The 15,541-nt window shown below is 42.3% G+C and overlaps 1 protein-coding gene and 1 non-coding gene across 2 annotated transcripts in view; one reads left to right on the top strand and one right to left on the bottom strand.

Annotated features, from left to right (window-relative positions):
* The window catches only part of LOC124548252 (discoidin domain-containing receptor 2-like), a 939,799-nt gene that overhangs the window by 532,495 nt on the left and 391,763 nt on the right, over nt 1–15,541 (bottom strand). The window lies entirely within an intron of this gene.
* Trnat-ggu lies at nt 15,129–15,203 on the top strand. The gene has a single exon. It is a non-coding gene; the product is annotated as a tRNA-Thr (tRNA).

Raw genomic sequence — 15,541 nt, forward strand, 5'->3', positions numbered from 1 at the left:
TAGATTCTCTGCAATTCACATTTAAGTGCCTGGCAGAGGGTGATAAATAAACAAATAAGAGCGTTTAAATATTTACGGTAAATTTACATAGTCAGATGGTTTGCCCTGAAGATGAAGATTTATGCCTCCAAACCGGTCGTAGAATAAATTAAGAAATTTCTGGCTTTATGCTTCGAAACAGGTCGTGAAATAAATTACGGAATTACTAGCAACTGAAGAAGATTTTTATTCTGTAAAGATGTTCGTCAGTTGCGGATGTGCACTTCATAAAGTATTTTGTGAATGGAATTGACAGCATCTTGTAAAAACGCTATCAGATGAACACCAACAAAGGTAAAGCGAAGTTAATGGAATGTCGTCGGATTAAAACTTGATGCTGAAGAAACTCGATTACGGAATGAGACACTAAAAGTGGTAGATGGGTTCTGCCGTTTGGGCAGTAAAATATCTGAATCGTATTGAGGAAAATGAAATTTGTGGTACAGCTTGACTAAAAGAAGGAATTGATTGATAGGACACATCCTGAGGCATGGAGAATCCGTCAATTTAGCAATGGAGAAAAGAGTAGGGGGAAAAATTATAGAGTGACACCAAGGCATGAATACAGCCAGCAGGTTCAAATGGATGTGGACTGAAATGATTATGAGGTGAAGCGGCTTGCAGAGGATAAAGTAGCTTGGAGACCTGCATCAGACCAGTATTCGAACTGAAGGCCACAACAAAAATACTCTTTCAATGAATCTCAGTCTAGCATGCCCTCTTGTGACAGTTGATTTTGTGGTCATTCTACTTTAGATTGCTCTGTATGGTTACTCCCATGTATTTTACCGTTTTTACTGTTTGCCACATATACTCAAATCTTTGTCTTTCCTTCTACAACTCCCTGTATTACTATGGAAGTTATTCTCGGAAGTTTTAACATAAGGCCTATCAGCTTGCCTTCTTCAAGTTAGAGTTCGCCGCATATGCCTGTCCTCGCGAGATACTATGCACAACCGCCTCAGTTTGTCTCTTATTGGTCTCATAATTATCATTCTGTAAAAACCCGTCTCAAACGCTTGGCTTCCCTTCGTTTCCCGTTTCTTCCACACTGCCTGTGATTCACTCCGATACAAAGCCGTGTTATAGATGTACATTCTTAGGTATTTCTTCAAATTTAACCCTATTTTTTATATCTCAGGATTTTTTCGTTTACGAAAACTGCCTTTACCTGTGATAAGAGCAGACTCTGCCCTCCTTGCTACGTTCGTCATGCTTTATTCTGCTTCCAAGGTCGTTGATGGTTCAAATGGCTCTGAGCACTATGAAACTTAACTTCTAAGGTCATCAGTCCCCTAGAGCTTAGAACTAATCAAACCTAACTAACCTAAGGACATCAAACACATCCATGCCCGAAGTAGGATTCGAAGCTGCGACCGTAGCGGTCGCGCGGTTCTAGACTGTAGCGCCTAGAACCGCTCGGCCACCCCGGCCGGCAAGGTCGTAGAATTAGTTAACTTCGTCTACTACGTGATTCCCAATGTTGATGTTAAGTTTATCACTAATCTCAGCTACACTACGTATACTTTTGTCTTTCGTTGGTCGTCTCTTGGCAGATTTTCTGTGCTCCGTAGAATTCTTTCCATTTAACAAATCCTGTAAATCTTCATCACTGTCACGGAGAATAGCAAGATGATCAGTGAATCATAGCACCAATATCCTTTAACCCGCAATTTTAATCCCATTTCCAAACTTTTTTTTTATTTTCATAATTTTCGTCGATATACATGTTGCACAGTAGAGGAGAACAACAACATCCCTGCGTTTCGACCCTTTTTAATCCGAGCACTTCTGTCTTAGCTTTGCATTCCTATTCTATCCTCTTGGCTCCAATGTATGTTACCCACCTTTTATTACACTGCCTGTATATTTTCTGACAAAATGAAACACCATGAAAAATTTTACATTGTGATATGTTGTTTCTACGTTACGAAATTCTACAAGGATATCTTAATTTTTCTTGCCTCTGTTACCAGACGCAAAGTGGGAACTGCCTTCTGGTGCCTTTAGATTCCTAAATCCAAAGTGGTTGTCGTCTAAGAAACGTACAGTTTTCTTTTCCATTCCATTCGTTTGTATTTGTTAATAGCTTCGATGCATGAGCCGTCAAACTTGTTGCGCCATTAATCGTCACAGTGTGTGTGTGTGTGTGCGTGTGTGTGTGTGTGTGTGTGTGTGAAGGAGAGTGGTGCAGTTTTACTCAAATTCTGTAGACGCTAAAATAATACTAATCTAATGCAATTACAAAAAGGACAGTCCTTCAAAACAATTTTTTTTCGCATTTATCTTCACTGTACCTTTAATTTATTTCTTTCATTTACTGTATCTCACTCACTTCCAAACTAATAATACAGGTGAGATGTTTACTGAGCTGTGGAAAAATATCCTGTGGACTATATGGCATAATTTATTAATACGACTCAGTCAACGAAGGTAATAGTAAATGAATATCGTTCATACAGATATTACTTCAGGCCAACTGAATCACAGGAATGATCTCAGATTTTATTTTCTTGTTGAGAGACGGTTACCGGTTTACAGGCAACATTTAGATGAAACGGATGGCCGCTTCTGCACTGAATCATTATATGACGAAAATCTTTTAACGCTTGAATGTTGCTCGTAATAACATATAAATGAGAGAAGAAGTGCACCCTAAGAGCGATGGTCGCGCCCAGAAGGAAGTTTCGATCGCATGCAATGGTGGATAAATGTTAGGTTTCGATCGGCTCACGTTTGCCATACCTAACTGTGTAACAATAAACCCTTCTTCGGGGCTACGAGGACTGCAACGTTATTCTCACATTTCACGTTCAAATTATCTATTAGGGCAGAAAGCTGATCCAGAAAACTCAACCTTCTGTAAGAGTAATGCTTAAGTTTATTAGTTTCTTAGATTACTGTGCGAAATAGTCTACAAATTGCGAAAATACCGTGAGACTTCATGCCATATTTACAATTAATTCCACTTCTCTCATTTCGTATGAGATTCTCAAGAATCGCTCACTTCACAACGACAACTGCGCCGTTAAGAATAAACTTCCCTTCATCCTTAACTGTATCAACATACAGTGTATGGCACATGGCACGTTTCTTGTTTTCTTTCCACACATTGAGCGCCTGAAGAATGATGCCTGTCGGCCTTTGTAAGAACCTTCAGGAACCAAATTTTATTTGTGCCGGCTCTAAAGCAACAGTGTGCCGAGGACAGATGGATTTTCGTAACCGCCGACAAGAAAATAAGTGATGCAGTTTTTAAAAAGATATTCGGAATGTATGTATCAACATTCGATGGTTTTTGACCTGAGACATCTTGTATTTCTGTTGTATTATCCTGTCACGTAAAGTAGCCTGTAACCATTCGAGTTTGTTCCCCTTGTGTGTTCTAACAAACGCTCGTCTGCTGTTGGTCGGAAATTATATTTACCTTATGCAAGTTTTGTCTTCCTCGATTTCCCAGCACTTTAACAATATAACACCATCATGTACGCCTGTATCCTGAAAGCACTTTACAGTACTTGGTGAAGAGTAATTCTGGTGTCTATAACATCTTCAGCTCATGTTTTTACTGTTCTGTTCACGAGATGATCGAGAACGACAACTGTCAGTATACCTTCATACGAGTTAAGTAAATCTTCGTACATCAAGCGAAAATTACTTTCGTCCTTAAGTTTCGCACCCTAGTATATTTATTCGTTCTCGGTATATTTCAAGAAAACTCTACTCGTTGCTCACCCTGCGTAACTATTGCTTACTAAGTAACATATTTATCATTGTTATCTTTCCTCATATGTGTAAAACGTAATCAATGGATTTTTCTGCAAAATAACTGATTAATACGAAATTCACCTGCATTATGTGTTTTCTACGTTTCATGCTCTCCAACTGTAGCTAAGAATGTTTCTCCGGAACCCTCTTAATACCTACATACGATTATAATAAAACAGCAAGGACTAGAGCTAAAATGACAAGTCAGGTCGCTTGTAAACTAACCGATATTCCGCGATCTCCCCTGGATATCAAATGTAATCAAATAACATATGGGGTAATGTAATCTCAGCGTCAGAAGCACAGCATTCGGAGCGCACTCGCACCGGAACAGGCACCAGTGCGACTTGGGACTGTGCCTTCTGTGTAGACGAGCAGACTATCTTCACCTCAGCTACGAGGCGAAAAGGAGACACGCCTGGGCTCAATTCTTGACCTCAGTTGCCACAGCTTAATTCCCGTCCTTTCCAGGCACTCTTCTTCCCACCGGTGTATAGCTGTTCGTCCAGAGCAAGGAGATAACTTGGGCCACTAAATTTGGAGTACCTGCGTCTTTGGCTGGCTCTGATCATGTAGCCGTCAAAAGTGATCCGAAAATACTCGGTTGCAACAACTGTCTCTATTTTTTTCCTAAGAAAGGTAAATGAATTTCATTTTCCGTAAATATAATGGTCACTGGAGATAGTTTCAAGTACTATATTAATTTGTTACCTCACAAACAAGTGATAGGCGGCTGATAATAGGTAAAAAAATCTTACATACGAGCACATACTACCTGACAAAAGAAGTCAATCACCCAGAAGGGGAGGAGATACGAACTGCAACTTCACGAGCTGTGAATGTATGTCATGTTTTTCCAATGATTACAAATTCGTCTCCAATCCACAAAGAACTTGCAGCATGAGCCCACTTATCAGTATGACATTGTGCCCCTTCTGTCCTGGATGTATGAACTGATTACATTGGGGATGGTGTAATAAAACCGATGTATCCTCCCCTGGGACAAGCTGTGGCCCACGGCTGTTGTAGCTGGTCCCTGATATCCTGGATACTGTCACTGGGACGGAGTTGACGTCCAAGTTGTTCCCACACAGGTTCTATGGGACATATATATGCGGATCTTGCCGGCCACGGGAGTACCTCGTCATCACGTAGACAATTCATACAGACAGGTGCCATGTGAATGAGCATTGTCCTGTTCAAAAATCGCTCCACGGTACTGTAACATTAGAGGTAATACATACAGAGACAGGATGTCCATGACGTAATGTTGTGCCGTCAGAGATCCCTCAATAACTGCCAGCCGTGACCTCATGTCATACCAGATGATTCCCAACAGCCTGACTCCAGGGGTGACACCTCCCAGGGGAGGATACATCGGTTTTATTACACCATCCCCAATGTAATCAGTTCATACATCCAGGACAGAAGGGGCACAATGTCATACTGATAAGTGGGCTCATGCTGCAAGTTTTCCAAAGAAATGGAAGAATCAGACCCCTCCCTAGATCTCCGCCGTACTCTCCGGCGATAGTCATCCGGGGTAGCGTAGATCCGCGATTTATCGTTGAACACAATGCGATCCCACACATTAGCAGTCCATGCTTCTCGGTCGCGGCACCACCCCAAACGCAGCCGTTTGCGTTGTGGTGTTAACGGCAGTCTGCGCACGGGACAGTACTTCCTTAGTCCTGCTGCTGTGAAATTTCACCAATTGTACCAGATGACTTGCTCTCGGATGACCGACGCATATTTGAAGGGTTTATGAGAAAAAGTACTACCATAGCCGTGTCTATCACACGACTAGTTTCGGCGGCACATTACCGCCGTCCTCAAGACCCCACCACTGTCAAAAGAGTATTTGACATCTTTGGCGCATTTAGAGTGGGATCCTTGTCTCCAGTGCACAACACGGTGTCGAGTATAAGAGCCCACTATAAATTTCCCAAGGAAATCAAATACTCTTTTGGCAGTGGTTGGGCCTGAAGATGGCGGTAATGTGCCGCCGAAACTACTCATGTGATAAAATAAAGACATTCTCAAGATACAGCTGTGGTGGTACTTTTTCTCATACATATCATGAGCTGAAGTCCCTCGTTCATGCAATAAGATGGACATCTATAAAATTGAAAGGTTTATAATGTGCTTGGTGCACGATTCAGCGACGCTCCCTTGTACTGGTCAGACATGGTCGACTGTAACCTTGATGAGTATGCCTGCCCGCATGTTCCCTTGCAGTCCAACACTGGGCCATGAGTGCCACAATTCGACTAGACGGTTAAATGGAGAAGGCCCACATTAAGGCCCCTTTCAAAATATGTCAGTTGCTGAAATCGCTGTCTCACACGAGTACATAGCATCTCCGTGTCTTTCTCAGTGACCACCCAACGTCTGACATTGTTCACGCCTCTCAGATATTTACGAGACCTAGTAGAAACACTAAACGCAAACAACACTAATGCACTGTGGTGGTCATTCATAGTGTGTACATGCACAAAATTACATTGGCATCCGACCATGTCTTCTGGGTGCTTCACTTCTTTTGTCAGGCAATGTAATTACTGAAGTATCTGCGCTAGCAGAATAGAAATGCGGAAAACACAAGTCCGAAAACAATTTATTGGACTCACTGAAACGAAACAATAATACAATCTCCAAAAGAACAACAGACTCGATCCCAACTGCGGATCGTCACAAATATAAAATAACAAATAATAGTAGAAAAGACCCGACTCTTCACGGGGAGAGAGCACAGTAAAACAATTCTTCGATGTCAAGATGTTCGTCGACTATACCAAGTCCATCTGCAAGAGATCGGCCAGCTAGAAGAGGCGTCTGGCCATTCCTGCTGGGGTGGCAGCTCTCTGTACCTCCAAAAGGTGCCTCAAAATGCACTTTGCCGGCAGTGCTCCGTCCTATAAAGCACATTTGGCGGATGTATCTGTCGGAACTATTTGCGATCACGCACCTGGCGTATCACAGTAGTTCCTTGGCTGGCTGCGACCTCTGGTGAAGCTGTTCTGCAGGCTCCGCAAACGGATAGTGGTCCCTGGCGGCCGTTGGTGGAGACCAGGTGTTGTGTTGTGGCCGCCGGTAAAGACGACGTAGGTTTTCCTGGTAAATATACGTCCAGTAAAGCAGGCATCCCGCGTTGGTTGGACGTGAAGTGGGATGCCGACGCAGTAGGCACTACGATGTACGAAGTGAGCGGCCACAGCAATTACGAAACTACACTACTGGCCATTAACATCGCTACTCCAAAAAGAAATGCAGATGATAAACGGGTATTCATTGGAAAAATATATTAAACTGGAACTGACGCGTGATGACATTTTCACGCAATTTGGGTGCATAGATCCTGAGAAACCAGTACCCAGAACAACCACCTCTGGCCGCAATAACGGCCTTGATACGCCTAGGCATTGAGTCAAACAGAGCTTGGATGGCGCGTATAGGTAAAGCTGCCCATGCAGCTTCAACACGATACCACAATTCATCAAGAGTAGTGACTGGCGTATTGTGACGAGCCAGTTGCTCGGCCACCATTGAACAGACGTATTCAATTAGTGAGAGATCTGGAGAATGTGCTGGCCAGGGCAGCAGTCGAACTTTTTCTGTATCCAGAAAGGCCCGTACAGGACCTGCAACATGCTGTCGTGCATTATCCTGCTGAAATGTAGGGTTTCGCAGGGATCGAATGAAGGGTAGAGCCACGGGTCGTAACACATCTGAAATGTAACACCCACTGTTCAAAGTGCCGTCAATAAGAACAAGAGGTGACCCAGACGTGTAACCAGTGGCACCCCATACCATCACGCCGGGTGATACACCAGTATAACGATGACGAATACACGCTTCCAATGTTCGTTCACCGCGATGTCGCAAAACACGAATGCGACCATCATGATGCTGTAAACAGAACCTGGATTCATCCGAAATAATGACGTTTTGCTATTCGTGCACCCAGGTTCGTCGTTGAGTATACCATCGCAGGCGCTCCTGTCTGTGATGCAGCGTCAGGGATCGAGACGTGGCTGCACGATCCGTTACAGCCATCCGGATAAGATGCCTGTCATCTCGACTGCTAGTGATACGAGGCCGTTGGGATCCAGCACGGCGTTCCGTATTACCCTCCTGAGCCCACCGATTCCATATTCTGCTAACAGTCATTGGATCTCGACCAACGCGAGCAGCAATGTCGCGATACGATAAACCACAATCGCGATAGGATACAATCCGACCTTTATCAAAGTCGGAAACGTGATGGTACGCATTTCTCCTCCTTACACGAGGCATCACAACAACGTTTCACCAGGCAACGCCGGTCAACTGCAGTTTGTGTATGAGAAATCGGTTGGAAACTTTCCTCATGTCAGCACGTTGTATGTGTCGCCACCGGCTCCAAACTTGTGTGAATGCTCTGAAAAGCTAATCATTTGCATATCACAGCATCTTCATCCTGTCGGTTAAATTTCGCGTCTGTAGTACGTCATCTTCGTGGTGTAGCAATTTTAATGGTCAGTAGTGTATATTTCTGTACGTATTGTATTGATAGGCTATGTTTTTGGGTTCACATGGCTAAAGAAAATGTAATTAGTAAATCTGTATGAACCACACGTCCATGATCATTAAACTGATGTAAGAGTGATCTTTAAACATGTTTCTTGTAGTATCTTAAGTACCAGCATAATTTACAGAATATGCTCTTAGTGGGACTCCACAACCGTTACTTGTATTAGCTAATGAAAGGAACGTTGAAATTACAACAACAGGGGATTTCATTCACCATGAACCAACCATCATTTACATCAATGTTCTACCTTGGGCCTCTGTCAGATAGCCGACAGATATGAATTTAGAGGTTCTGAAGGATGTGACGCACAATATATTGAATTCTCGAAGGCAAAATTCATTGTGTACTGCCATATGCCTAATACGACATACAAAATGTGTTAAACAGAGATTTTCTTAAAGTGCTTGATAGTGGAGCACTGCTTCCTTCTTAAGATCGGAAGATGGTCGATGACGGCCCGTTATTGTTCCGGAAAAACGAACCATTTTTAAAAATTTATTGAAACCATCAGTAACCAGTTGCAAAAAATAAATTTTATTTCCTTTACTGATTTTGGTCCCATAATTCCGTTCTCCACAAGGTCATAATTACTGCATTATTTGTGTCAAAAACAAGAAGTATGCAGCATGTTGTCGTGGTCACGTGGTGCATAAAATAATCTCAACAATTACTGTTGTCTGTAGTATTACGGCTACATGAATTCATCTGTAGTAATACAATATCCAGTGTGCTACCAGCCTTGAAGCAGATGTCTGATACTGCACATTAACAAAACTGTGAAAGAGCAGATTTAAACCCTTCTGAGAAAAGGATATAAATTTATGTGGCACATGTATTATTGAGCTTTATATTTTTTCTGCTTTTTTCTAAGCTTATACTCACGCATTCCAGTATTCTTTTATTCCAATGGCTATAACAAAGCAGATGTGTAACAATCTATCTGATGTGGTGGAAAAAACACCGATGCGCGGTGTGCTGCTTTGAAGTCGTGTAACTACAGGAACAGAAATAGAATATCAGCTCAGATAATTTTATTTTATCAAATACTTTAGAGTAATGTCACTGACAAAGGATAAAAAAATACCTCATTCGGGAAGTCCAAGCCCGGTAACTTTTCCCAATTGTACAAAAAAAATAAAAAAAAAATAAAAAAAAAAGCGACATCAGTCCGACGTATTGCATAATAACCGTGCGCTTATCTTTGAAAAACAATTACAACAAATACGACACGGTATGAATGGATTGACGAGCTTAGAGGCTTGTGAATATAATTAAATTTCACACTGCAAAAAGCTTTGTCGCAGAGTCGGGTAAAGCAGTTATTTGCCAAGAGAAATTAAAGCAAAAATGTGGAAAACGCGTATTACGCGTCAGCCCTCCCTTCTGAACCGAAAGAGTGAACGAAAGTTCACATTTTACATTTCACCTAAAGAGAATTTCGACTTTCTATTAAAATAACTTTTAGACTGAAACAGACGTCTCCCCGGTACAAGAATAATGTTATTCTGAGAAAATCATTATTTAGCCAGTGATACACAGACATTAGCTTCATAATTATGCAGAATATCGGAAGAGCCCCTACATATATGCAACTGACTTTTCAGAGAAAGCACTCACAGGATCTGGAAACGAAAAATCTCACTAATACAGTCCGAAGAAGTCTTTTTATTGAAATTACAATGAAATCCAGACCATTAGCTGCTTACATGCGTTGATAAATATCAAAAGGGACAGTTGAAAATGTGTGGCAGGACTGGGACACGAACCCGGGATCTCCTGCTTACATGGCAGACGCTCTATACAGGGTGTTACAAAAAGGTACGGCCAAACTTTCAGGAAACATTCCTCACACACAAATAAAGAAAAGATGTTATGTGGACATGCGTCCGGAAACGCTTAATTTCCATGTTAGAGCTCATTTTAGTTTTGTTAGTATGTACTGTACTTCCTCGATTCACCGCCAGTTGGCCCAATTGAAGGAAGGTAAATGTTGACTTCGGTGCTTGTGTTGACAAGCGACTCATTGCTCTACAGTACTAGCATCAAGCACATCAGTACGTAGCATCAACAGGTTAGTGTTCAACACGAACGTGGTTTTGCAGTCAGTGCAATGTTTACAAATGCGGAGTTGACAGATGCCCATTTGATGTATGGATTAGCACGGGGCAATAGCCGTGGCGCGGTACGTTTGTATCGAGACAGATTTCCAGAACGAAGGTGTCCCGACAGGAAGACGTTCGAAGCAATTGATCGGCGTCTTAGGGAGCACGGAACATTCCAGCCAATGACTCGCGACTGGGGAAGACCTAGAACGACGAGGACACCTGCAATGGACGAGGCAATTTTTCGTGCAGTTGACGATAACCCTAATGTCAGCGTCAGAGAAGTTGCTGCTATACAAGGTAACGTTGACCACGTCACTGTATGGAGAGTGCTACGGGAGAACCAGTTGTTTCCGTACCATGTACAGCGTGTGCAGGCACCATCAGCAGCTGATTGGCCTCCACGGGTACACTTCTGCGGATGGTTCATCCAACAATGTGACAATCCTCATTTCAGTGCAAATGTTCTCTTAACGGATGAGGCTTCATTCCAACGTGATCAAATTGTAAATTTTCACAATCAACATGTGTGGGCTGACGAGAATCCGCACACAATTGTGCAGTCACGTCATCAACACAGATTTTCTGTGAACGTTTGGGCAGGCATTGTTGGTGATGTCTTGATTGGGCCCCATGTTCTTCCACCTACGCTCAATGGAGCACGTTATCATGGTTTCAAACGGGATACTCTACCTGTGAAACTAGAACATGTGCCTTTACAAGTACGACATAACATGTGGTTCATGCACTGTGGAGCTCCTGCACATTTCAGTCGAAGTGTTCGTACGCTTCTCAACAACAGATTCGGTGACCGATGGATTGGTAGAGGCGGACCAATTCCCTGGCCTCCACGCTCTCCTGACCTCAACCCTGTTGACTTTCATTTATGGAGGCATTTGAAAGCTCTTGTCTATGCAACCCCGGTACCAAATGTAGAGACTCTTCGCGCTCGTGTTGTGGACGGCTGTGATACAATACGCCATTCTCCAGGGCTGCATCAGCGCATCAGGGATTCCATGCGACGGAGGGTGGATGCGTGTATCCTCGCTAACGGAGGACATTTTGAACGTTTCCTGTAACAAAGTGTTTGAAGTCACACTGGTACGTTTTGTTGCTGTGTGTTTCCATTCCATGATTAATGTGATTTGAAGAGAAGTAATAAAATGAGCTCTAACATGGAAAGTAAGCGTTTCCGGACACATGTCCACATAACATATTTTCTTTCTTTGTGTGTGAGGAATGTTTCCTGAAAGTTTGGCCGTACCTTTTTGTAACACCCTGTATAACTGAGTCATTGAGGAAGCAGAGGATAGTGTGACTGCAGAGACATATATCTGCCATGCTCCCCGTGAGGCCCACACTTCCAATTTACTGTCCACACACTATGTTTGTAATGTCCCTGCCCACTATACTCTTTACTCGCGACAGTCATGATGTCGATTCCCGTAAGGGTTTGAGCAATGTGAGTGCATCCTCAATGAAGAAGATCATTGGTCGGTAACCCGTATCCATATGAAGATAGTGTCTGTTCTTTCGGACATGAAAGAAGAGATATCATTAGTGATCTTGCAGCTCTCGAAGAATGAAATTTCAATCAAATCCAGACCATTAGTTGCTTAAGGCGTTGATAAATATCAACGGGGACATTGGATTTCTTTGGAATTTCATTCTTCGAGGGCTGCAAGATCACTAATGGTATCTGTTCTTTCGGACATGTCCAGAAAAACAGATACCCTCTTCATATAGACAAGTCTTACCGGCCAATGACCTTTTTCAGTGCGGATGCACTCACATTGCTCAAACTCTTACGGGAATCGGTAGATTGACTGTCGCGAGTAATGAGTATAGTGGGCAGGGACAGTACAAATGCTGTGTGGAGACAGTAAGCTGGAAGTGTGGGTGTCACAGGTCTCATGGGGAGCGTACCAGAGATACGTCGCTGCAGTCACACTATCCTACGTGTCCTCAATGGCTCAGTCGGATAGAGCGTCTGCCTTGTAAGCAGGACACCCGGGTTTGAGTGCCGGTCGGGGCACACATTTTCAACTGTCCCCGTTGTTAGCAGCTAGTGGTCTGGATTTCATTGGAATTTCATTCTTCGAAAGGTGCAAGATCGCTAATGGTATCTGTTCTTTCATATCCGAAAGAACAGATACCATCTTCATATTCATATAAGGCTTGTTATTGTCTGATGATACCTCGCCCTCACTTGGGAAGCTACAGCCGTAACAACTACGAAGATGATTCGCTTTAGCAACTGATTTAGAGGTTTACTATGAAACCATGCAAGCGCTACCCACTCGTTATCACATTTTAAATCTGCATATTATATATCATTCCACTCATTATTTGGCCACTGTGCACAACATAAACACCAGCACATTTAAAACCTCAAGTTGGTGCACACATAGTTATATTTGTTAAATAAGGATCGCCTAACCATAGCAGAAGTCACAGGAAATAGCATTCACAAATGGAAAATGATTTCATGATTAACAAACTTTATTCAGTTTTGAAAACTAACATGAAATCTTGGTGCAATGTTACTCTTCAAAACAAAAATAAACGAAACTAAGATGAAAAACCAAAACTAATTATGTGTAACTGTGGTTTAAATCATTAGGAAAAATGAAAGAGGAAAAATAAGAATTCTTCATCGGGCCAGCTCGCATTTTCCTATTGAAAAGAGAAATAACGCAATGAGTCCGCGTTCTAGATGCACAAATGAATAAATTAAAGGCGAGCTCCTCCTAAAACTTTGTACTGCCCTGTTCCATTTGAGGAATAAATGTGAAACGATGTGTATCAATCATTTTAAAACTAATGCACACCTATATTCACATGAGCAAAACAACTTTAAAAAATTATAGTCAATTATATACAGACAGTGTGTCAAGTTGAAAATATACTGGGACTAAACGTAATTATTGATACTGAAGACTCCATCTTTTTTATCTGAAAGGATTTGACAAAAATAACTGAACATCTGTAGACTGAGAGTATTATTAATCACAAATCATTGTATGACTACATTTATAGAATAAGTGCGTAAGTTTCCGAGGTCACTGTCAACCCTAATAAACTCCTTTGGGCCAAATCACCGTGTAAAACGAGAAGGTTGTTTTATAGTTGCCATATAAATTTACAGAATGTCGTGAGCTAGTGTCCAAAAGTATTTTATTCAAATATATTCTCAATAGTACATTGTACAGGTACCAGCCGAAAGATTCGTTAATGAATAACGTACATTGTTCGTAAGTATGACTAGTTATCCAGCAAATATACTCCGTTTTCATACAAATCCTGACGCCATGAGTCACGGATGCATCATTTATGAAGGAAATATTCTGCCTCAATCTCAGTTTACAGAGCCTCATCATGGTTGAATAAAGATAAGTCATATGGTTCAAATGGCTCTGAGCACTATGGGACTTAACTGCTAAGGTCATCAGTCCCCTAGAACTTAGTACTACTTAAAGCAAACTAACCTAAGGACATCACACATATCCATGCCCGAGGCAGGATTCGAACCTGCGACCGTAGCGGTCGCGCGGTTTCAGACTGTAGCGCCTAGAACCGCTTGGCCACTCCAGCCGGCAAAGATAATTCAGTTTTTTTTTCAGTGTTGTGTGGAAGTTAGATTCGTAGTAACTCTTGCGAAGTCGTAAATTGTAACTTTGGACTCAGATAACAATAAACAACCGCTATTAACTACCCAACAATATAGTGCGTGAAGGTCATGTAGTGTTTGGTAATGTTGGTTAAACTGCCATGAAATAGAAAGATAATCAAAAACTAAATATGTTTAGTTAACATGTAACTTACAGAGATACACTGCTATAAAGCAATATTACACTAACACCTTGCTTCGCAAGCCATACGGCGTGCGGTGGGGGGTATGGCACATACTGTACCAACCGCATTTTGCCTTCCTACTATGGTGGTAGTGAGACGGTTGTTTCACGTCCCGTTTGGTCGCAAAAGTGACTGCTTTTACAATCGCAGTCATTGGGAGAGGTGTATATTGGGGAAAGGACAAATTTCGGAACGTGCAACCTGAGGATTACGGTAGGCACATAACATGGGATAGCCGTTGGTCCGCCACAGGAAATAAATAGCCGCCCAAGCGGATGGGTTTGTAGTTCGTACATCAGCTTTGAAGTCTTTGTCATGCTGAGTTACGAATGCATCTTGTACCTCACTGTTTTGGATCTGGTCTTTGATTTGGAACTCAGTTTGATCGTGTGATGTTACATGTTTAAAATGCCAATGGATTCTCCACTGAAATTACTATCTTTTAGAAAAATGAAACAGAAGTAGAAACACGTTAATAGTGGATTTATTTGGCATTAAAGTTTTATTATGTAGAGAAAAAGCAAGTAAGCCATGTAAGACATGTCGGAAAGAACAGACACCATATCCATATAAGTTTATAGTTCTGGCAACACCGGCCATGACCTCCTTCTTCTGTGCGGATGCACACATATTCCCCGAACTCTTACGGGACTTGGTAAGAATGTCTTCCACGAGCACTAAGTGTGCTGGGGTGGGACAATACGAATGTAGTGTGTGGACATACAAGGTGAGAATATGGGTCTCGCTGGTGGCGTGCGCGAGATAGTCCGTGCAGTCGCGCTATCCTCTGTGCCCCGGGTGGCTCAGATGGATAGAGCGTCTGCCAGGTAAGCAGGAGATCCCGGGTTCGAGTCCCGGTCAGGGCACACATTTTCACCTGTTCCCGTTGATATACAGGGTGGTCCATTGATAGTGATCGGGCCAAATATCTCACGAAATAAGCATCAAACGAAAAAACTACAAAGAACGAAACTCGTCTAGCTTGAAGGAAGAAACCAGATGGCGCTATGGTTGGCCCGCTAGATGGCGCTGCCATAGGTCAAACGGATATCAACTGCGTTTTTTTTTTTTTTTTTAATAGGAACCTCCATTTTTATTATGTATTCGTGTAGTACGTAAAGAAATATGAATGTTTTAGTTGGACCACTTTTTTCGCTTTGTGATAGATAGCGCTGTAATAGTCACAAACGTATAAGTACGTGGT

The sequence above is a fragment of the Schistocerca americana genome, chromosome 1 (genome assembly GCF_021461395.2).
Source record: "Schistocerca americana isolate TAMUIC-IGC-003095 chromosome 1, iqSchAmer2.1, whole genome shotgun sequence".
Lineage (NCBI taxonomy): Eukaryota > Metazoa > Arthropoda > Insecta > Orthoptera > Acrididae > Schistocerca > Schistocerca americana.